Below are 24,114 nucleotides of genomic sequence, written 5' to 3'. Positions count from 1 at the left end.
ACTGAAGAAAAGTATATTTGTCATCAACTGGAAAACTTCAAGTGTTTATCATGAAAGTTAAGTATAACTCGGCATGAATGAATAGCATATATATTCCTCCCAAGTAATATATACATTTTTTTTGTTTAAATTTCGAGTACCCAATTAAGGGGCAATTTAGCGTGGCTAATCCACCTACCCTGCACATCTTTGGGTTGTGGGGGCAAAACCCACACAAACATGGGGAGAATGTGCAAACTCCACATGGACAAGTGACCTAGAGTCGGGACCGAACCTGGGACCTCGGCGCCATGAGGCATCAGGGTTAACCCACTATGCCACCCTCCCTCCAAGTGATATAACAATGACCTCTTTGATGGCTGCCCACATGCTTCTTCTCTGCCTTCGTTCCCAAAAGGATTTCTCTCTCTCTTTCTAATCTCTGCCCAGCTCTTCAAACAATTCTCTCCCGAGGTGGCCAAATCGAAGCTTATTCTCATTATTTGGCTGATATCCCATTCCCATCTACACAAAAGGCAAGAGCTAGGCCATTCATATGCAACTACCTTACATTGCTAGACCATTAGGTCATCAGGCTCTGTTAGTGGGACAATATCTAGTCAGGAAGGAAGGTCCCAAAAGACAATGGTCTTCAGTGAATCACATTAAGCTTTCCTTAACGAGTTTAAGTTTGAATGGGAGCACATGACTCAGTCAGGTATGGCCCTTTGACCCTGCTGCTAGCATTTATTTATTTTTTTCTTCATTCTGTTTTCACCTTTAAATTGTCTGCTTCATTTTTGGACCCCATTTCTGAACCCACATATCTAATATCGCCCTATAATAATAAGGTATAAAGGGACTTGTGAAAATTTCAGGCAGAAAGAATACCAGCTGGACTTTTGAAGCCTGCCTTTGCTCAGGCAGCCTGGAGCACTGTAATGAAAGCCTTCCTACACCACCCCCATAGCCAAGTCATTTCTCAAGAGAGACAACAAAAGAAAAAAATCCAGGCAGTAAAAAACAGTTCAAGAGATGGCATGGGCCTGGTGTAAGTTAACTGCTGACCCACTTTCCTTCTCTGGTGTGATCTCAGCTCCAGCGAAGAACTAATTGAGAGTCTCCTTGAAGGCAGACAGAAGGTCAACATCCACTGCACAAGCTAACAATGTATTATGGAGGTTTGGTTCACTCTGGCTAAACAGAAATTGCCTCATATCCAGTTTATTCCGACACCTGCCCCAATTATCCCCACACTGTCAACCTATCACAAAAGTGCACAGTCTAACCATGTCAATATTTTATTTATCTTTGTCATAAGAACATAAGAACATAAAAACTAGGAACAGGAGTAGGTCATCTGGCCCCTCGAGCCTGCTCCGCCATTTAATGAGATCATGGCTGATCTTTGTGGACTCAGCTCCACTCTCCGGCCCGTATCCCTTTATTCTTTAGAAAGGCATCTATCTTTTTCTTAAAAACGTTTAAAGAAGGAGCCTCAACTGCTTCACTGGGCAAGGAATTCCAGAGATTCACAACACTTTGGGTGAAGAAGTTCCTCCTACACTCCGTCCTAAATCTACCTCCCCTTATTTTGAGGCTATGCCCCCTAGTTCTGCTGTTATTCCTCCCAAAATGGACAGCCTCACACTTGGCAACATTGAATTCCATCTGCCAGACCCTAGCTCATTCACCTAACCTATCCAAATCCTTCTGCAGACTTCCGGTATCCTCTGCCCTTTTTGCTTTACCACTCATCTTAGTGTCGTCTGCAAACTTTGACACATTGCACTTGGTCCCCAACTCCAAATCGTCTATGTAAATTGTGAACAACTGCGGGCCCAACACTGATCCTTGAGGGACCCCACTAGTTACAGGTTGCCAACCAGAGAAACACCCATTTATCCCCACTCTCTGCTTTCTGTTAGTTAACCAATCCTCTACCCATGCTACCACTTTACCCTCAATGCCATGCATCTTTAGTTTATGCAGCAACCTTTTATGTGGCACCTTGTCAAAAGCTTTCTGGAAATCCAGATATATCACATCCATTGGCTTCCCGTTATCTACTGCACTGGTAACGTCCTCAAAAAATTCTACCAAATTAGTCAGACACGACCTACCCTTTGTGAACCCATGCTGCGTCTGCCCAATGGGACAATTTCCCTCCAGGTGCCCCGCTATTTCCTCCTTAATGATAGATTCCAGCATTTTCCCTACAACCGAAGTTAAGCTTACCGGCCTATAATTACCCGCTTTCTGCTGACCTCCTTTTTTAAACAGTGGTGTCACGTTTGCTACTTTCCAACCCCATTGCTACTTCTGGTCATCGCGAAGTCTACAATTGTCTGAAGTAAATGGAGTCAACTCTAGACATCAGCGGTGGCGGAGCTAGAATTCTAATCTTTCAGTCAGGCTTGTGGGTTTAAATTTCACTCCTAGACCCGTGGGCAATATCTCAAATCTGTTGCTCCTGCACAGTACGGAGGGAGTACTGCACTGCTAGAGGCATTCCTCTTCGATGCCTCCCCTCTCAGGAAGACATCAAAGATCCATGATACTATTTTGAAAAGGAACAGGGGAGTTTTTTTGGGTGGCCTAATCAATCTTTAACCCTCAAACCAACATCACAAAAATATCTCATAGTCCAGTCATTAGTAGATTGCTGTTTTTGTTGAGTAATTAGTGCTTTGAACTAGGGATGATTCTTCTGATTCCTTTCCATTAAGGCCATGATATTACTCCCAAATACAAGGGGGGGGGGGGCATAATATCTAGATGTGGTCTGAGCAAGGACATGTACAAGGACCTCTGACTTTCATTGAATTGTTCTATTAATACAACCCAACAATATTTGTTTTAGTGACAGCATTTCTGCCTATGTGATGAAGCTGGAGTGGTCTGTATACAATAGCACAAGCCTTCTTCTCTCTCTTGTGTTTTAGTTCCCTGTAAATTGTAGTATATTCTTTTAGTCCTACCTATCACGGTGCAATGCTGAATGCCATTTTCCATTATTTGGCCTTAACTCTCAGTGCACCTCAATGCACTCCTCTATAATTAAGCAGATGAGATTCTGAGGGGGCTGATGGGTTTGACAGGGTAGATTCGGAGGGGATGTTTCCTCTTGTGGGAATTAAGGGACATAATTTCAGAATAAGAGGTCTCCTATTTAAAGTGGAGATGAAGAGGAATTTCTTCTTTCAGAGGGGTGCAAATCTTTGGAATTCTCTTCCTCAGAGAGCAGTGGAGGCTGGGTCATTGAATATATTCAAGGTTGTGTTTGACAGATTTTTGATCTACAGGGAAGTCAAGGGGAAAAAAAATCACCTAACTACTCCCATTTTACAGCTCTTAGCCCATGGCCTTGTATATGCAGGCATTGCAAGTTCACATCTAAATACTTGTTAAATGTTATGAGGGTCTATGTCCCCACCACCCTTCCAGGCAGCGAGTTCCAGGCTCCCACCACCCTCTGGGTAAAAAGGTTATTCCTTGCATCCCATTAAACCTCTTGTCTCTTACCTTAAATCTATGCCCCCTGGTCATTGATCCCTCCATTAAGGGGAAATTCTTCTTCCTGCCTACTATATCATAATTTTAATAATAATAATCACTTATTGTCATAAGTAGGCTTCAATGAAGTTACTGTGAAAAGCCCCTAGTCACCACATTCCGACGCCTGTTCGGGGAGGCCGGTACAGGAATTGAACCCATGCTGCTGGCGTTGTTCTGCATTACAAGTCAACTGTTTAGCCCACTGTGCTAAACCAGCCCTTCATATACATCTCAATCATGTACCCCCTCAGTTTCTTCTGCTCCAAGGAAAGCAACCCCAATCTACCAATCTCTCTTTATAGCTAAAACTCTCCAACCCAGGAAACATCCTCGTAAATCTCCTCTGCACCCTTTCCGGTGCTATCATTTCCCTCCTGTAATGTGGATCCGAGGACTTCACACAATACTCTGGCTAACCAACCTTTTATTCAGTTACAGAGTAACCTCCCTGCTCTTAAACTCAACGTCTCGGCTAATGAAGGCAAGTATACCATATGCCTTCCTAACCACTGTGTGCACCTGCTCTGCTACCTTAAGGAACCAGTGTACATGCACACCAAGGTCCCTCTGATCCTTGGTGCTTCTCAGGGTCCTGCCGTTCATCATGTATTCCCTTGCCTTGCTTGTCATGCCCAAGTCCATCACCTCGCACTTAATCGGAATTGAATTCCATTTGCCACTGATCAGCCTATCTGACCAGCCCATCCATATCCTCTTCCAGTCCTCCCGCACCTCACCTGTGGCCAGAGAGGAATTACAAATTATTGTCCGAACTCCTGCTATTTCCTCCCTCGTCTCTTTCAACAGCCTGGGATACATTTCATCTGGCCCTGGAAATTTGTCTACTTTTAAGCCTACCAGACCACTCAGAACCTCCTCTCTGTCGATGTTAATCTATTTAATTTTATCACAGTCCTTCTTCCCGATTTCTATACCCACATCATCCCTCACGAGTGAACACTGACACAAAGTATTCAGTTTGAACTCTACCTACATCATCAAGCTCTACACACAAATTACCACTGCGATCTTTAATGGGCCTTACTCTTTCCCTAGTTAACCTTCTTATCCTAGTTAACCTTCTTAATGTTAATCAACTTTGTATTTTACCTGCCAGCATCCTTTCAGGTCCTTTTTTTCGCTCCTAAAATTCGCTTTTGCGCATTCTAGGGTTTCTGCTGTTTTGAGCCCTTGATATCTTCCATAAGCCTCCCCTTTTCACCTTATCCAATGCTTTATATCCCTCGATATCCAGGGTTCACTCGGTTTGTTGGTTCCACCCTTTTCCTTGATTGGAACATGTTGGCCCTGTACTCTCCCTATTTCCTTCTTGAATGGGTCCCACTGTTCTGTCACATAGAACATAGAACATTACAGCGCAGTACAGGCCCTTCGGCCCTCGATGTTGCGCCGACCTGTGAAACCACTCTAAAGCCCATCTACACTATTCCCTTATCGTCCACATGTCTATCCAGTGACCATTTGAATGCCCTTAGTGTTGGCAAGTCCACTACTGTTGCAGGAAGGGCATTCCACGCCCTTACTACTCTCTGAGTAAAGAACCTACCTCTGACATCTGTCTTATATCTATCTCCGCTCAATTTAAAGCTATGTCCCCTCGTGCAAGACATCACCATCCGAGGAAAAAGGCTCTCACTGTCCACCCTATCCAATCCTCTGATCATCTTGTATGCCTGAATTAAGTAACCCCTTAATCTTCTTCCCTCTAACGAAAACAGCCTCAAGTCCCTCAGCCTTTCCTCATCAGATCTTCCCTCCATACCAGGCAACATTCTGGTAAATCTCCTCTGCACCTTTTCCAATGCTTCCACATCCTTCCTATAATGCGGCGACCAGAATTGCACGCAATACTCCAAATGTGGCCACACCAGAGTTTTGCACAGCTGCAACATGACCTCATGGCTCCGAAACTCAATCCCTCTACCAATAAAAGCTAACACACCGTACGCCTTCTTAACAACACTCTCAACCTGGGTGGCAACTTTCAGGGATCTATGTACATGGACACCGAGATCTCTCTGCTCATCCACACTGCCAAGAATCTTACCATTAGCCCAGTAGTGGCCCCAAAACAGATCCTTGTGGTACACCACTGGTAACTGGACTCCAGTCTGAACACTTCCCATCAACCACCATCCTTTGTTTTCTTCCGGCAAGCCAATTTCTGATCCAAACTGCTAAATCTCCCTGAATCCCATGCTTCCGTATTTTCTGCAGTAGCCTACCGTGGGGAACCTTATCAAACGCTTTACTGAAATCCATATACACCACATCAACTGCTTTACCCTCATCCACCTGTTTGGTCACCTTCTCAAAGAACTCAATAAGGTTTGTGAGGCACGACCTACCCTTCACAAAACCGTGTTGACTATCTCTAATCAAATTATTTCTTTCCAGGTGATTATACACCCTATCTCTTATAAACCTTTCCAAGATTTTGCCCACAACAGAAGTAAGGCTCACTGGTCTATAGTTACCGGGGTTGTCTCTACTCCCCTTCCTGAACAAGGGGACAACATTTGCTATCCTCCAGTCTTCTGGCACTATTCCTGTAGACAAAGATGACTTAAAGATCAAAGCCAAAGGCTCAGCAATCTCCTCCCTAGCTTCCCAGAGAATCCTCGGAAAATCCCATCCGGCCCAGGGGACTTATCTGTTTTCACACTTTCCAGAATTGTTAACACCTCCTCCTTATGCACCCCAAGCCCTCTAGTCTAGTAGCCTGAATCTCAGTATTCTCCTCGACAACATTGTATTTTTCCTGTGTGAATACTGACGAAAAATATTCATTTAGCACCTCTCCTATCTCCTTGGACTCCAAGCTGAACTTCCCACTACTGTCCTTGACTGGCCCTACTCTTACCCTAGTCATTCTTTTATTCCTGACATATCTATGGAAAGCTTTAGGATTATCCTTGATCCTACCTGCCAAAGACTTCTCATGTCCCCTCCTGGCTCTTCTTAGCTCTCTCTTTAGGTCCTTCCTAGCTAACTTGTAACTCTCGAGCGCCCTAACTGAACCTTCATGTCTCATCTTTACATAAGCCTCCTTCTTCCTCTTGACAAGTGTTTCGACTGCCTTAGTAAACCACGGTTCCCTTGCTCGACCACTTCCTCCCTGCCTGACAGGTACATACTTATCAAGGACGCGCAGTAGCTATTCCTTGAACAAGCTCCACATTTCCATTGTGCCCATCCCCTACAGTTTTCCTCTCCATCCGATGCATCCTAAGTCTTGCCTCATTGCATCATAATTGCCTTTCCCCCAGATATAACTCTTGCCCTGCGGTATATACCTATCCCTTTCCATCACGAAAGTAAACGTAATCGAATTGTGGTCACTATCACCAAAGTGCTCACCTACCTCCAAATCTAACACCTGTCCTGTTTCATTACCCAGTACCAAATCCAATACTGCCTCGCCTCTCGTTGGCCTATCTACATATTGTGTCAGGAAACCCTCCTGCACACATTGGACAAAAACGGACCCATCTAAAGTACTCAAACTATAGCGTTTCCAGTCAATATTTGGAAAGTTAAAGTTCCCCATACAACTACCCTGTTGCTTTTGCTCCTATCCAGAATCATCTTTGCAATCCTTCCAAGATGCCGTCCCTCCTTATTGCTTTAATTGATTCCCTGATCAAAATTGTGATACCCCCTCCTTCCCTATCTCACCGGAAGATCCTGGAATATTGAGCTGCCAATCCTGCCCCTCTCTCAACCATGTCTCATTGACAGCAATGACATCATATGCTCGTGTTTTAATTTGTGCCCTCAACTCGTCTGTTCGTCAGACTCCTTGAATTAAAATAAATACCATCCAATCTTGCCAAACCCCTCGTGACTTAACTGGTCTAGACATTCCATGCCTTTTTGACTCACTTGATGGTCTCTCCCAATTTTGTCTGCACATCTATCCCTGCTGAACCTTCTCTCAGAATTCTAGCCCCCTGCTAAGTTAGTTTGAATTCTCTCCAACAGCAAACCTCCCTGCAAGGACACTGGTCCCTTTTGGTTCAGGTGCAAACCATCCACCTTGTACAGGTCTCACCATCCCCCTCAATGGTTCCAATGTCCCAGAAATCTAAAGCCCTCCCTCCTGATATGTTTCTCCAGCCAGACATTCATCTGGACTAACCCCCTATTTCTATACTCAATCACGTGGCACCATAAGTAATCCAGATATTACTTCTGGGTCTTGCTTTTTAAGCCCCCCCTCCCTTTTCAGAATACCCTGCAGCCATTCAATGACACCCTGGCCCTGGCACTAGGGAGGCAACATACCATAATGGAGTCTCTTTTGCAGCCACAGAAAATGCTAGTCTGTTCCCCTTACAATTGAAACCCCCATCACTATAGCCGTGATGTTCTTCCTCCTCTCGTGCAGCAAACCCACCATGGTGTCATGAAGTTGGTTGCCACTGCTTGTCCCTAAACAGCCATCATCCCAACAGTATCCAAAATGGTATATCTGTTAGAAAGGGGGATGGCCACATGGACTCAAAGAACGATACAGCACAGGAACAGGCCCTTCAGCCTTCCACGCCTGCGCCGATCACGTGTTCTATCTTGTTGCTAACTCTTGCCTTAGTTTAATTGCTCTGTTTTATCACCTTTGCTCTTGAGTCGCCAGGTATCGTTATGATACCGCCACGTGGTTCAAGTCCGAGTAATGATCAATAATCCAATACACCGCTTAGTAAGATTTAAATCAAAGCACATTTATTATACACAGTAATCACTACTCATGCACAAATTCTACGTCTAAGCTACTTCTACAACTACCAGGCCTATACTTAACTTGGAACTGGCCCACCAGGTCAGGGAAATGAATGGCCTTTCGTTCGAGTTCTGAGTCTGCGGGATTCGAAGTTGGTACAGATTGGTAGCTAGGAGCGCCTATCTCGTAGCGAGCGTTGAAGTAAGACTTACAATTCTGAGCGGCTGTTGAAGAGTGAAGAAAGCTGCAAGCGGTTGAAGAGAGGTGGAAGAGGGTTGGAAGAGAGCGCCTTGAACTTGGGGCTCAATTCTTATAGTCCACAGGGGCTTCCTGCTTTTCGAGTCGGACCCTGTACCTGGTCCCAAGTGATTGGACTTTGTCCCAATCGCTTGGTTCGATTTTCTCCAATGCTGGAGCGGTTCCCTGATGGATGGGCGGTCTTGAGGTGTTCGTTCACCTCCTTTTGTGTAGGCTCCTGCTGGCGCCAAAGAGTCTGGTTTTGCTTTATGTTTCTAAATGTTGCTCATTGTTCCTGGGGATTGCTCATTAATATGCAGATGGCTGGTGTTTTGTTATGCTGATGGTTGCTGGTATTGATCTTGTCTGGCCTTTCCAGAGGTAAATATACAGTCAACCTGCAGCTGCTCGTTTGTGTCCTGTTGGCTGACTTTCCCATCAGACTTTGCCGTTCGCCATTTTAAATCGGGAGTTAGCCATTTTAAGTGGCTACAATCTAGACCAACCACCTGTTCATGTGCTTATCCAGATAAGTCTTAAAGGTCACTAATGTATCTGCCTCAACCACCTCATTTGGCAGTGCATTCCACGCCACCACCACCCTCTGTGTAATAAAAACTTCCCCCGCACATCTCCACTGAACCTTCCACCCTCACCTTGAACTGGTGCCCCCTTGTAATTGTACTCCTGCACTACTTGCCTTCCTCTACTCTGTCGGTGGTCACCCATGCCCTTTTTGCCTGCAATCCTCACCTGCAGTGACCACCTCACTGAACATGCTATCCATGACATGCTCAGCATCACGGATGCTCCACAAGTGAATCCACCGTCAGTTCCCGCTCTAAAATGTGGTTCGCCAGTAGCTTCAGTTGGACACACTTCCTGCACACGTGGTCACCAGGAACAACTGAAGCTTCCATGATTTACCACATAGCTCAGGAGCATGCGTGCATGCCATGACTACCCTTATTTATCCCTTTTTAACAAACATTAACAAACAAACTAGGGGCTTTTCACAGTAACTTCATTTGAAGCCTACTTGTGACAATAAGCAATTTTCATTTCATCATTATGCTACATAAGAATACTACTTCCTGGGCAGCACAGTAGCTAACACTGTTGCTTCATAGCTCCAAGGTCGATTATCACTTGGGTTTCTGTCTGTGCGAAGTCTGCACATTCTCCCTGGGGTCACGGTCTGTGCGGAGTCTGCACATTCTTCCTGTGTCTGCATGGGTTTCATCCAGGTGCTCCGGTTTCCTCCACAAGTCCCAAAAGATATGCTAGTTAGATAAATTGGACATTCTGAATTCTCCCTCTGTGTACCTAAACAGGCACCGGAACGTGGCAACTTGGGGCTTTTCACAGTAACTTCATTGCAGTGTTAATGTAAACCTGCTTGGGACACTGATAGATTATTATGACCTCGCTTCTGCTAACTTTACTCCTCCTACCTTACCAACTGTGAAGGCAGTGAGAACAGAAATCCAACCTTGGTGTTTATGAAGCTCGAGAGACATGACACTGAGACCTTTTTATTTTCACCTTCTCCCAGTTTCACCTAACTCCAAAAGCACGCTTGTTTAGCCAAGTAGCACTGAGTGGCTTCCTTTTATATGCCTCAAAAACTGGTTTAAACCAGTTGCACAATTAACCAGCGACAGCTGAGTGTGATTCAGCTGACTCCTGTTTCAGGAATGCAATTAAACTGGAACAATCAAAAGAGCAGCTTTTAGTTTCTGGAGTGATGCGCAATCAATTACTCTCGAGACAAGGTGAGGCATAACTAATAGGCTTTAATCTGCTAGAACTGTTCCCCAGCAGCTTCGATACAGAAAGTGAAGGCTGCTGGGATGGCATCGGTTCTTATACTCCACCTCTCAGGGCGGAGCTGTGTACATCAGCCAATGGTAGATTCCTGGGTCTAGCCAATGGTCATCCACCTCTCAGGTACCGCAATACCTGGTATTACCATATGGAGTAAAGAACTAATTGATCTTGAAATTAGCCCTGAAATTAAGTGTAATTACTACTTACCCCTTACTACTTGGGCGGGGGGCAGGGGGGGGCGGGGAGAGAGATAGAGAGAGAGAGGAACAGACAGGAAAATGAAGTTGAGGCCATGATCTGATCAGCTATGATCTTATTGACTGGCAGAGCAGACTTGAGAGGCCAAATGCTCTTGTTCCTATTGCTTCTGTGCTTTTTTGTTATAATTTTAACCTTTAACAATTGTCAGTGTCATCTCCAATCTTATTAAAAGTCCATTCCCATGTCATTAATAAAAGCAGTGAAGGGTGGTGGGCCGAACCACCAGTCCTTGGGGGCATCACTCATAACCTGCCTCCTAATAGAGCCACAATCATTTACTAGGAACGTTTTTGTCCAGACAATTGGAGCCAATTCCTGATGCAGCATATCATCTTTCCACTCATAGCACACAATCTTGTAAATTAATCTAGTGTGAGGAACCTTCTTAAAGGTTTTCTCACTGTCCTGGCATTGCCAACCAAATTATTCTCATCCACTAACCGACTAACTTCTTCAAAAAGAAATTAAATCAAGTTACTGTAACACAATTATCTTCACTGAAAACTCGGTTCTCTTTCCAAGAGGGAGGTCAGGCTGATAACTCTGGTTCTGAGGCATCCCCCTTTTTTTGAAATCTGTTAAGTCATGTGCAGCTTTCAGTCTCTGGGACCTTTTCCTTCAGTTGCAAAGTTCAGTTATTCTACTGTTTAGTTCCTATGCAAGCAGCAGTCTCACCATTTCCTCCTGGAGCAAACTGTGTATCTCAGCGTCTGTCACATCAACATCCTCCACCCACTCCACAGCTGAGTGTGGCCAACCTCTGAGCAAAGTTTCCCCTGTCGAGACTCTCAACTCTTCTACAGAATTCTGCCACAAGGAATTCATCTATGTTCCTCTCATAATAATAAACAATATTAAATCATACCACCTGGAACAGCAGAGCTAACACACGATGCACTGACTCTGGTCTACTCAACAGCAGGATACTCCTGCTCAATTTGCCTCAGGAGCCATCACACAAATGTCGTGGATATCCACCTCCGGAAAATCATGAGAATTATTTCTGGGGTGGTCAGACCAACATAGTTTGAGCGGTTTCCTGTGCTAGCACACATTGGACCTCTTGATCTCCGTGGTTAAAAACATCTTCCTCAAAGACCACCACCAACTGACAGCTAACAAAGCAATCCCATTGAAAATGAAGCTCAGAAAATCCCGATTCACGCGTCTGAAATCCTCGAGCCCCTACTGGAACACACACCACAATCTACAAACTGACATAAGCCCCACTTCCTGATGGCACACCTCCTGGCTGATGGCAAACATCACCAATCATGTGATCTGGTAACTGGACTGATTGGTTTCAAGATTTCATGAAAAACCGGGACAACCCTCAGATGCTTGAGGATGGGGCATGGAAGATATGGCCACCTGCTCCACAAATGGAACATGGGGAACGGCTCAAAATGTGACTGTGGCCATTCAAGCTGGAGATTCAGTCACATACTGAACTCCTGCCCTGAGAGGCCCATTCCTGATGGCATCACAACCATTCACACTGCATCCACTGAAGCCATTGAATGGGTTGTTAAACTCGACATCAAACTGTAACAGCTCCCTCAGCCATACGATATATATACCATAATTATCAGTCAGATCCGGAATATGATATCAGCATAGATCAGAGGAGTGTGCATATTACAGTGCAGCGAAGTGGAAAAAGAGCATCACCAGAAATATATTGTATAAACATGGCAAATACAGTTGCCAGCTTTAAGTGATCCACCTGACCCACTTGTAGTGAATGTAGAAATTGTTATAAAATGAATTTAATATTCGTGGCAGCAATGTAATTAAAAAACCCTGATTTAACATACATACATACAGTGTGTCTACTAAAGTGTAAAAAGTGAGGTAACCATGGTTTCTAACCATTTACTTGCTACATATAGATAATAGTAATAATAATCTTTATTATTGTCACAAGTAGGCTTACATTAACACTGCAAGGAAGTTATAGCTAATGCGATACTATTTTGATTGCTGGAGATTTACTGATAATTTTAGGGATTGTGTTTAGTTACAGCTCAGCAGGTTATGGACCATTTTAGTGGGATGCAGATGATCTAATTAATGGCAGGAGCCAGGTCTGTCTAGAGCTTGCAGTTTTGCCAAATGCTGATAGATTGAGCAGAACAATCTGACAATGCAGAAGTGAACTGGATCTGCTCTTGAAATGTTCTCTTTCAAATCATTTTATATAGAGATAAACAAGTAACCTGCAGTGGCATTTGATACCATTAGTTGCTTGGGTGGAATATTTATAGCGAAGATTTAAGGCATAAGTTAAAATTTTCCTTTAATTGAAGAACGGCAGCACGGTAGCATTGTGGGCAGCACAATTGCTTCACAGCTCCAGGGTCCCAGGTTCGATTCCCGGCTTGGGTCACTGTCTGTGCGGAGTCTGCACGTTCTCCCCGTGTCTGCGTGGGTTTCCTCCGGGTGCTCCGGTTTCCTCCCACAGTCCAAAGATGTGCAGGTTAGGTGAATTGGCCATGATAAATTGCCCTTAGTGTCCAAAATTGCCCTTAGTGTTGGGTGGGGTTACTGGGTTATGGGGATAGGGTGGAGGTGTGGACCTTGGGTAGGGTGCTCTTCCCAAGAGCCGGTGCAGACTCGATGGGCCGAATGGCCTCCTTCTGCACTGTGAATTCTATGAATTCTATGAACTGTTTAAGCTCTTTCTTTGATGTTATGTGGCGAATACAGTGTTAAGAATAAGTTCATTTTAATATAAAATATCAGAGTCATCGTTCCTGGGATGAATAAATGTGGATGTAGATTTTGATCCTGAGGATTTTGAGAGTGACATTGATGATGCAGAGAGTGATTAGTAAAAATCACATACGGGATTCTCCGTTTCAGAGACCCTGGGTGGAATTCTCCATCCCGCCGCTCCAGCTTTCTGGTGCAGCGCGCCCCCACAGGCAGTGGGATTCTGCGTCCAATCAACTGGCCAATGCGGTTTTCCATTGTGGGCAGCCCCACACCGTCGGGAAATCCCCAGGTGTGGATGCGTTGCCAGCGCAACGGAGAATCCTGCCGGGGAGAATCCAGCCCCAAGTGTTGACGCCGGGACTGTCTCGGTGGATGTCTATGAGAATTGAATTGGCGTCGGTTCAGGAGCAATTCAGGATCCATTAATGGGCTAGCACCAGCGCCACGTGGAACCCGATCGATTCCAATGACAAACGGTGTCCGATTCGCTGGGGTAGGGATTACCACTCGAGAGGCCAACAAGTTACATCTGCATATCAGCACTCCACTCCCCACACACACTCATCCCAGACAACAAAATGGCAGCATGGAGAGCGCACACCGGTTCACCGGTGCTCAAGAACCTCTGGCACCGTGGAGGAGAGGCAGGGCACCCTGTTCCCCGGGGTATGAAGGAGGCTGCCGCCCATCGCCATGCACTGGGCTGGGTGCAGGTGGCAAAGGAAGTGAATGCCATTGCCCCCACAGCCAGGGCTGGACAGCAATGCCGGAAGAAGCTGCATGATCTCCTCAGGACGGTCAGGGTGAGTAGGCAGTACTGTGTCCCTGGCACTAACCACGGTTGGCAGAAACTGCAGATCTAGTCCATGGGATGGGGGATGATGATGACCAGGAGGGGGTTGTCAGCCCGGTGGCGGGGTTGGGGGGGTTTGTGGAGGTGTGAGGGTGTGATGGGATGTTTGTGCCATGGGACAGGCCCCCTAGTAGGTGAACCTGAATGCGATTAGTGTGTCCCTTGCGCACCGGTACTGGGCCCCATGCCCTACCAGTACAGGTCATCCTCCACATTCTCCTTGTCGGATAAGGCCTAGTGTTCATCCTCCTCCTCCGGCACATCGCCCTTCCACTGTCCAGTGTTGTGGAGAACGCAGCAGGCCACCATGATGTGGGAGATTCTCCTAGCGCTGTAGTGGAGGGCCCCTCCAGGGCACTCCAGGCACCTGAACCGCATCTTCAGGTTACTGCTGCACCGCTCGATCATGCTCCTGGTCGCGGCATGGGCGCTGTTGTCGGAGGTCTCAGCATCGGACTGTGGCCTCCATTTGGTGTCATCAGCCATAACCGCAGCGAATAACCCCTGTCGTCCAGGAACCAACCCCTCACCCATGGTGCATCTCCAAGGTGCCAGGAACTGTTGAGTGTGTCAGGATGGAGGTGTTGTGTTTCCCGCCTGCATATCGGGTGCAGTGTGCATGATATAAGAACATAAGAACATAAGAACTAGGAGCAGGAGTAGGCCATCTGGCCCCTCGAGCCTCCTCTGCCATTCAATGAGATCATGGCTGATCTTTTGTGGACTCAGCTCCACTTTCCGGCCCGAACACCATAACCCCTAATCCCTTTATTCTTCAAAAAACTATCTATCTTTATCTTAAAAGCATTTAATGAAGGAGCCTCAACTGCTTCACTGGGCAAGGAATTCCATAGATTCACAACCCTTTGGGTGAAGAAGTTCCTCCTAAACTCAGTCCTAAATCTACTTCCCCTTATTTTGAGGCTATGCCCCCTAGATCTGCTTTCGCCCACCAGTGGAAACAACCTGCCCACATCTATCCCATCTATTCCCTTCATAATTTTATGTGTTTCTATAAGATCCCCCCCGCATTCTTCTAAATTCCAACGAGTACAGTCCCAGTCTACCCAACCTCTCCTTGTAATCCAAACCCTTCAGCTCTCGGATTAACCTAGTGAATCTCCTCTGCACACCCTCCAGCGAAAGTACGTCCTTTCTCAGGTAAGGAGACCAAAACTGAACACAATACTCCAGGTGTGGCCTCACTAACAATTGCAGCATAACCAGCCCTCTAGCAATGAAGGACAAAACTCCATTTACCTTCTTAATCACCTGTTGCACCTCTAAACCAACTTTTTCGACTCATGCACTAGCACACCCAGGTCTCTCTGCACAGCAGCATGCTTTAATAATTTATCATTTAAATAATAATCCCTTTTGCTGTTATTCCTACCAAAATGGATAACCTGTTCCTCTGGAACAGGTTCCGCTGCTGCAGGATCTTCCTCAGGCAGCCTGTGCTCATACAACCTCAGTGCATCTCCCAGGGCTGCGGTGCCTAGGATGAAGGCCACCATTCCTGGCTGGATTCTGACATCCATTGTCTGCAGGGGTTGAAAGGCAGGCATGTTATCAAGGAGTGTATTCCAGTGTCCCAGACATGCACTGTACAGCCCCTGCACCCATATGTTCCCTCCCAGCCCCACAACAACCCTGGCTGATCCCCCAGCACTCTGCTCTACACACCGCACCCCTGACTCCATTGGTGTCCGGTACAGCGCAGGCCTCTGGCCTCGGCACCTGTCCCTGCTGGCAGGGGTACCGCTGGCTGGCCCTACCCATATGCCAAAGGTACACTCTGCGGCCCCCCCCATCCGGCACCCTCCTGTAGGGGCTACTGTGGGCATCCTCCATGTGTGAACCGCATGTGCCCTGCCAGCTGGTTAACCGTGGGGTTGGTGGAGTTGAGCGGAGGATTGCAGGGATTGTGGGCTGGGGGCACCCATGCGGCAGGTGTCAATCTGCGCAACCACGGGCCACGGTGGGCATTCAGTGGAGTGCGCAGCAAGATGGCTGCCTTGCAGGGCGCTGTCCATGCCTGGACACCTCGGTCCCGGGTGGGGGGGGGGGGGGGGTTTCACATCAACCCCATGGCCCATCCCCTGATCATCCCCCAGCCCTGGCAGACGCACCTCCCAGCCAGCCCTGCCAGCGGCAGGACTGGCAGCCCACAGTCGCGCCTCTGGTAACATGTCCTACCTCCTCTCTCCCTTGGCAACCACGATTTTTAAAACCACAAGTGAACCTTGCCACCAGTAATCCCTCCTGGCGGAGGTAGAGCTTCGAGGAGGCACTGAAGAATACAGGGTCAGGCCTGTTAATGATATGACAACAGTGTTAACTGTACATGCAGAGTAGAATGCATTGTCACCGCTGTCGAGGCACTGGAGCATGGCATTCCGTTGGCACGATTTTCGGCTCACGCGCGATTTTCCACCCAATCGCGTTTCTTGGAGCTGGGCGGAGAATCCCACGCTATAAATTTAATTAAACTAGTGTCAAGCCAAGTAAAATTAAGAAAATGAAAGTAAACACCTTGTGAGTCTTGTTTTGTTGTCAAATAATGTCTTTGCACAGAACAATTTTGTGCAATTTAAGTATTTATGTTTCATATTTGTAGGATTAAAAATGCTAATTAATATAATTGTTTGAATGGACGTAACTAAGTGAAGTGTTTTAAAAAAAATTTAGAGTGCCCAATTCATTTCTTCCAATTAAGGGGCGATTTAGCGTGGCCAATCCACCTACCCTGCACATCTTTGGGTTGTGGGGGCGAAACCCACGCAAACACGGGGAGAATGTGCAAACTCCACACGAACAGTGACTCAGAGCCGTGATCGAACCTGGGACCTCGGCGCTGTGAGGCAGCAGTGCTACTCACTGCGCCACCGTACTGCCCTACTAAGTGAAGTGTTGAATAAAATCTTTTGTTATAAGGAATTCAAATAAATCACTGAATAGAAATATTTTTTGTGGTCCGATTTTCAGCTTTAATCCCAATCTCACTTGAGCCCCCATTCTTGGAGGACAAATATCTTAGCTTATTCCTTCATAAAGACATTGGCCGGGATTCTTCCTTTGGAAGACTTCTGCCGGAGATGAATATCACCTACTTTGCGCTCGTGCTGGGTGTACAAATCTGGAAGCGATTCACAATCTCTTGCCTTGCAATTTATGCATGACGGGTATTGCGAGGAATTCCTGAGTGAATCCTGCAATTGGGTTGCCGGGCAGCACGATTGGGAGATCCGGCAGCTGGGCACCCCCACAACGCCATTCCGCCCCTCCTGAGATTTTCTGGGTTACCCCCCCCCACGACAGCACGAGGGTGATCCTATTCCTCCCCCCACCAGAGATTCCCCCAATTACAGAGACCCCCAATTACAGAGATGCCCACCAGAGACCCCCATTACACAGACCCTAACCAGAGACCCCCCCATAAGATAGACCCCTGCCTGGAAGCCCCCCATAAGAGAGACCCCTGTCTGGAAGCTAGAGAGCAGTCCAGATGGAGGCAGTGAAAAGGTTCACTGCTTTAAAACTCACCTGTGCAATACACCCGTTGGCTCAGGCAGAGGAAGCAGCAATTGTCAGTTCCTGTAAAGAGAAAACCAATTAGCTGGGTTTAAACCCCTCAGATCTTTGATCTGCAAGCCTTCCATTCATATTCCTGTGAAATTGCTTTAATTACATTTTAATTGACAGCTTCCACACACACCCAGCTGCCTGCGTTGTTTAATTCACCTCCCTTCACCTTGAGTGACTTTCAAGTACCCAGCTGTGAAACTAACACAATGTGTATAATTGTCTATCTATGATTGACAGCTCCTGGAACACATCAAAGACAGTTAAGTGCTTTCGCCAGAAAAAAAGAGAAAGCGAGAGCACTTACAGCAATTAACTGGTTAGTTTCACAGCTGACTACGTGAAAGTCTCTGGGGGGGGTCACTATAATTCGGGGGTCTCTGGTGGGGGACTGTGTAATTGGGCTACCTCTATAATTGGGGGTCTATGGTGGGTGGTCTAGTGGGGTGGGGTGGTCAGGATTTGCATTGTGAGGGGGTGGGTGGCCCTCTGATGGACTTTGGGGTCAACTCCCTTAAAGAGCTACCCCCTTGGCCCATTGCGAGGTCCACCATGTCTGGGCTACGTTTGTAAATACCTGCACCAATTCTCGCCCATGTGACTCCGGGCCCAGAAGACCGGAGAATTACGTGGGCGTGGAGAATATGGTGCCCGGCTCGTTAAAGGAAGTAAGTGGGTCTAAATAACCCATTTGCATTCTCTTGCTGGCATGGGCGTGAACCCCGATGCCGCTGCCAGCGGGGGTCTGGATAGGCGCTGATCCTGTTTTTTGCCCGACGCTGGATTTCTTGCCACTTCGTGAACTCTGCTCCCGCTGCTCTGGCAGAGAATTCAGCCTATTTCTTTATCTTATTTTTAAAATATAATTTTTAACTTTCATCCCGTTGTTTCCCAGAGCGAGGAAATGAAGTCCAGCTCGTTTAAAATAGATTATATGGTTAAACCTGAGTGACGGTTATCTGTTTCTTTAGGTTTATATTTAAATACAATGATAGGTTGAACACATAGTCACAGAAGTTTGGGTCAGGTAGAATGGAACGGTCTTTTCAAACCCAAACTCACCTCATCTCAAATCTGCCAATTTGCTGTTTTAACGGAGGTGAGATGGATCAGGGCATCAATTTCCTCCCAGCAGTTGGATGTTCATTAAATATTTTAGTAAGAACTCACATTTTAGCTCCATTTTGAATTTTGTCCTCGTCAGGCAGTTTACCAGAATATGGAAATTTTGAGCCAGTGTCACTCCCCGTTTCTCAGTAATCGCCTCCAGCCTGACCCCTGCCTATCTCTGTAATCTCCTCCAGCCTCACCCCTCCCTATCTCTATAATCTCCTCCAGCCCCACCCCTCCCTATCTCTGTAACCTCCTCCAGCCTGACCCCTCCCTATCTTTGTAATCTCCTCCAGCCTCACCCCTCCCTATCTCTGAAATCTCCTCCAGCCTCACTCCTCCCTATCTCTGAAATCTTCTCCAGCCTCACTCCTCCCTATCTCTGTAATCTCCTCCAGCCTCACTCCTCCCTATCTCTGAAATCTTCTCCAGCCTCACTCCTCCCTATCTCTGTAACCTCCTCCAGCCTGACCCCTCCCTATCTCTGTAATCTCCTCCAGCCTCACGCCTCCCTATCTCTGAAATCTTCTCCAGCCTCACTCCTCCCTATCTCTGTAACCTCCTCCAGCCTGACCCCTCCCTATCTCTGTAACCTCCTCCAGCCTGACCCCTCCCTATCTCTGAAATCTCCTCCAGCCTGACCCCTCCCTATCTCTGTAACCTCCTCCAGCCTGACCCCTCCCTATCTCTGAAATCTTCTCCAGCCTCACCCCTCCCTATCTCTGAAATCTCCTCCAGCCTGACCCCTCCCTATCTCTGTAATCTCCTCCAGCCTGACCCCTCCCTATCTCTGTAACCTCCTCCAGCCTGACCCCTCCCTATCTCTGTAACCTCCTCCAGCCTGACCCCTCCCTATCTCTGTAATCTTCTCCAGCCTCACCCCTCCCTATCTCTGAAATCTCCTCCAGCCTGACCCCTCCCTATCTCTGTAACCTCCTCCAGCCCCACCCCTCCCTATCTCTGTAATCTCCTCCAGCCTCACTCCTCCCTATCTCTGAAATCTCCTCCAGCCTGACCCCTCCCTATCTCTGAAATCTCCTCCAGCCTGACCCCTCCCTATCTCTGTAACCTCCTCCAGCCTGACCCCTCCCTATCTCTGTAATCTCCTCCAGCCTGACCCCTCCCTATCTCTGTAATCTCCTCCAGCCTGACCCCTCCCTATCTCTGTAACCTCCTCCAGCCTGACCCCTCCCTATCTCTGTAACCTCCTCCAGCCTGACCCCTCCCTATCTCTGAAATCTTCTCCAGCCTCGCCCCTCCCTATCTCTGAAATCTCCTCCAGCCTGACCCCTCCCTATCTCTGTAATCTCCTCCAGCCCCACCCCTCCCTATCTCTGTAACCTCCTCCAGCCTCACCCCTCCCTATCTCTGTAATAGCCTCCAGCCTCACCCCTCCCTATCTCTGTAATCTCCTCCAGCCTCACCCCTCCCTATCTCTGTAATCTCCTCCAGCCTCATTCCTCCCTATCTCTGTAATCTCCTCCAGCCCCACCCCTCCCTATCTCTGTAACCTCCTCCAGCCTCATTCCTCCCTATCTCTGTAATCTCCTCCAGCCTCATTCCTCCCTATCTCTGTAATCTCCTCCAGCCCCACCCCTCCCTATCTCTGTAACCTCCTCCAGCCTCACCCCTCCCTATCTCTGTAATAGCCTCCAGCCCCACCCCTCCCTATCTCTGTAACCTCCTCCAGCCTCACCCCTCCCTATCTCTGTAATCTCCTCCAGCCTCACCCCTCCCTATCTCAGTAATCTCCTCCAGCCTCACTCCTCCCTATCTCTGTAATCTCCTCCAGCCTGACCACTCCCTATCTCTGTAATCTCCTCCAGCCTGACCCCTCCCTATCTCTGTAATCTCCTCCAGCCTCACTCCTCCCTATCTCTGTAATCTCCTCCAGCCTCACTCCTCCCTATCCCTATTTCTGTAATCTCCTCCAGCCTCGCCCCTCCCTATCTCTGTAATCTCCTCCAGCCCCACCCCTCCCTATCTCTGTAATCTCCTCCAACCTCGCCCCTCCCTATCTCTGAAATCTCCTCCAGCCTGACCCCTCCCTATCTCTGTAATCTCCTCCAGCCTGACCCCTCCCTATCTCTGTAACCTCCTCCAGCCTGACCCCTCCCTATCTCTGTAACCGCCTCCAGACTCACCCCTCCCTATCTCTGTAATCTCCTCCAGCCTGACCCCTCCCTATCTCTGTAATCTCCTCCAGCCTCATTCCTCCCTATCTCTGTAATCTCCTCCAGCCTCACTCCTCCCTATCTCTGTAATCTCCTCCAGCCTGACCCCTCCCTATCTCTGTAATCTCCTCCAGTCTGACTCCTCCCTATCTCTGTAATCTCCTCCAGTCTGACCCCTCCCTATCTCTGTAATCTCCTCCAGCCTCCCTCCTCCCTATCTCTGAAATCTCTTCCAGCCTCACCCCTCTCTATCTCTGTAATCTCCTCCAGCCTCACCCCTCCCTATGTCTGTAATCTCCTCCAGCCTCACCCCTCCCTATCTCTGTAATCTCCTCCAGCCTCACCCCTCCCTATGTCTGTAATCTCCTCCAGCCTCACCCCTCCCTATCTCTGGCCCTTTCAGCATCTCCACTTTTAATCAACCAAAGAACAAAGAACAAAGAACGATACAGCACAGGAACAAGCCCTTCGGCTCTCCAAGCCTGTACCGGTCATGATACCAACCTTGGCCAGAACCCTCAGCACTTCCTTGTGCCGTATCCCTCTATACCCATCCTATCCATGTGTTTGTCAAGCTGCCTTTTGAATGCCGTTAGTGTGTCTGCTTCCACAACCTCCCCAGGCACTCACCACCACGGACCTTAAACCTATGCCCCCTGGTGACGGACCCCTCCACCCTGGGAAAGAGTGCCTGCCCATCCACTCTATCCATGCCCCTCATAATCTTGTAGACCTCTATCAGGTCACCCCTCAACCTCCGTCTTTCTAATGAAAACAGTCCGAGTCTATTCAGCCTCTCCACATCGCTAACACTCTCCAGACCAGGCAACATCTTGGTAAACCTCCTCTGCACCCTCTCCAAAGCCTCCACGTCCTTCTGGTAGTGTGGCAACCAGAATTGTGTGCAATATTCCAAGTGCGGCCTTACCAAGGTTCTATACAACTATAGCATGACTTGCCAGTTTTTATACTCGACCACTATTGATGGCCGTGCTTTCAGCTGTCTTTTTCCTCAGCTCCGGAATTCCCAATCTGACTTTCTCTGCCAGTCTATCTGTCTATCCTCCTTAACAGTCCCTTAAAATAGAACTCTTTGCCCATTTTGTACACCCCAATGATACTTCACGGTTCCACCCCTTACTTGAAGCAAGCAAATATCAAATGTTACTGTCCCTCAAACACTCTCTGTAGAAAGAGCTGGGCTCCTATGTAAGCGTTGTGTTGATGTGTACATATGTAGTTTACATTGTGGAGCTGAACTGTGTTTTGGCTGCTCACGGTTTGAATTATGCAGTGCATCATCTACTCAGTATCTGGGGTGAGATTCTCCGACCCCCCGCTGGGGGTTCGGCGGGGGCGGGAATCGCGCCGCGCCGATTGGCGGGCCCCCCCCCTGCGATTCTCCGGCCCGGATGGGCCAAAGTCCCGCTGCTAGGATGCCTGTCCCGCCGGCGTGGATTAAAGCACCTCTCTTACCGGCGGGACAAGGCGGCGCGGGCGGGCTCCGGGGTCCTGGGGGGGCCGCGGGGCGATCTGGCCCCGGGGGGTGGCCTGGCCCGCGATCGGGGCCAACGATCCGCGGGCGGGCCTGTGCCGTGGGGGCACTCTTTTCCTTCCACCTTCGCCACGGTCTCCACCATGGCGGAGGCGGAAGAGACTCCCTCCACAGCGCATGCGCGGGGATGCCGTGAGCGGCCGCTAACGTTCCCGCGCATGCGCCCCCCGGCAATGTCATTTCCGCTCCAGCTGGCGGGGCACCAAAAGCCTTTTCCGCCAGGTGGCGGGGCGGAAATCAGTCCGGCGTGGGCCTAGCCCCTCAAGGTTAGGGCTGGGCCCCCCAAGATGCGGAGGATTCCGCACCTTTGGGGCGGCGCGATGCCCGACTGATTTGCGCCATTTTTGGCGCCGGTCGGCGGACATCGCGCCGATACCGGAGAATTTCACCCATGGTGTCCCTGCCACATTACGAGAATCTGTCGTCACACATAGCTGCTTCAAACCAGGTCGAGCATTGATTTCACTTTAGAAATATCCTCAGGACCTGCTCCGCAGAAATTGTCATTCTAAATTTCAGGAAATTATTTATCAAATTTTCCGTTCTGCTTTTTATGTTTTAAAAGCCACCATTGTTATGAATGGTGAATGAGTAACTTCCAACGGAAGCAATTGTCCAGTCGACACTGCCACCTCATGGACCCAGGCTGCATAGAGATCTTCAGGCAGAGAGACACAGGACGAAATTCATTTCCGTTCATCCTGCAGACTTGTTTAATCTACACAAGACAGTCAATGCCGGAGAAATATTAGGGAGAAGGTAATTTTTCCAATCAGGCAGCTCATAGAGCATTAGTCAGGCATCGGATCACTATTATCCACCCAATTCAGTGGGGAAAATTTCTCAGAGCTGTTTTCACTCCAGCATCGTTAACTCTCCCTGAATCCAGCTGAGATCTAAGCATGTTGACCTCGCCCGATTTATGGAGGGGGGGGATTGTTTTATTTACATAATGCGGGGACTGGTTTGGCAATGTGCCTGGGGAGCACTTAGAAAAAGTTTCTGATGCATTTAAAGACATTTATTGATTTAGGTATAGGGACCAATAATGTTGGAAACTCTGAAAAAGACCTTGATTATTTCCAATAAATATTTCACCCTTTCCAAAGGCTTTTTGGATAACAATAAGAGCCCAGGGACTGGGACACTAGGTATGAGGATGAGAGACCAACACCCAGAGAATGGTTGCTCTTTGATTAGGGTACAGCAGGGCTCTTTTCAAACTCTGGGGGCGGGATTCTCCGAAATGGAGGCAGAGTGTTTGCGCCGTCGTGAACGCCGTCGAGATTCACGACGGCGCGAAACGGCCCCTATCCCGTCATTTACGCGCGCCAGGCTTTGGCGCCGCATAAAGGCAGCGCCGCATACATGACGTGGCCGGCGCCACATAATTGGCAACACCCGCGCATGCGTGGTTGCCGTCCTCCCCGAGTCCGCCCCGCAAGAAGATGTCAGACGGATCTTGCGGGGCTGCGGAAGAAAGGAGGTCCTCCTTCAGAGAGGACAGCCT

At 48.1% G+C, this 24,114-nt stretch overlaps 1 protein-coding gene across 1 annotated transcript in view; it reads right to left on the bottom strand.

Moving 5' to 3' along the window:
• The window catches only part of LOC140398301 (G protein-activated inward rectifier potassium channel 4-like), a 169,377-nt gene that overhangs the window by 124,166 nt on the left and 21,097 nt on the right, over positions 1–24,114 (bottom strand). Inside the window, exon 2 of the mRNA XM_072486828.1 lies at positions 17,727–17,777. The gene's annotated coding sequence lies outside the window, so the exon portion shown is untranslated. The remainder of the gene's footprint in view (positions 1–17,726; positions 17,778–24,114) is intronic.

Source organism: Scyliorhinus torazame, chromosome 21 (assembly GCF_047496885.1).
Source record: "Scyliorhinus torazame isolate Kashiwa2021f chromosome 21, sScyTor2.1, whole genome shotgun sequence".
Taxonomy (NCBI): Eukaryota; Metazoa; Chordata; class Chondrichthyes; order Carcharhiniformes; family Scyliorhinidae; genus Scyliorhinus; species Scyliorhinus torazame.
This window is presented reverse-complemented; position numbering and strand designations above follow the sequence as displayed.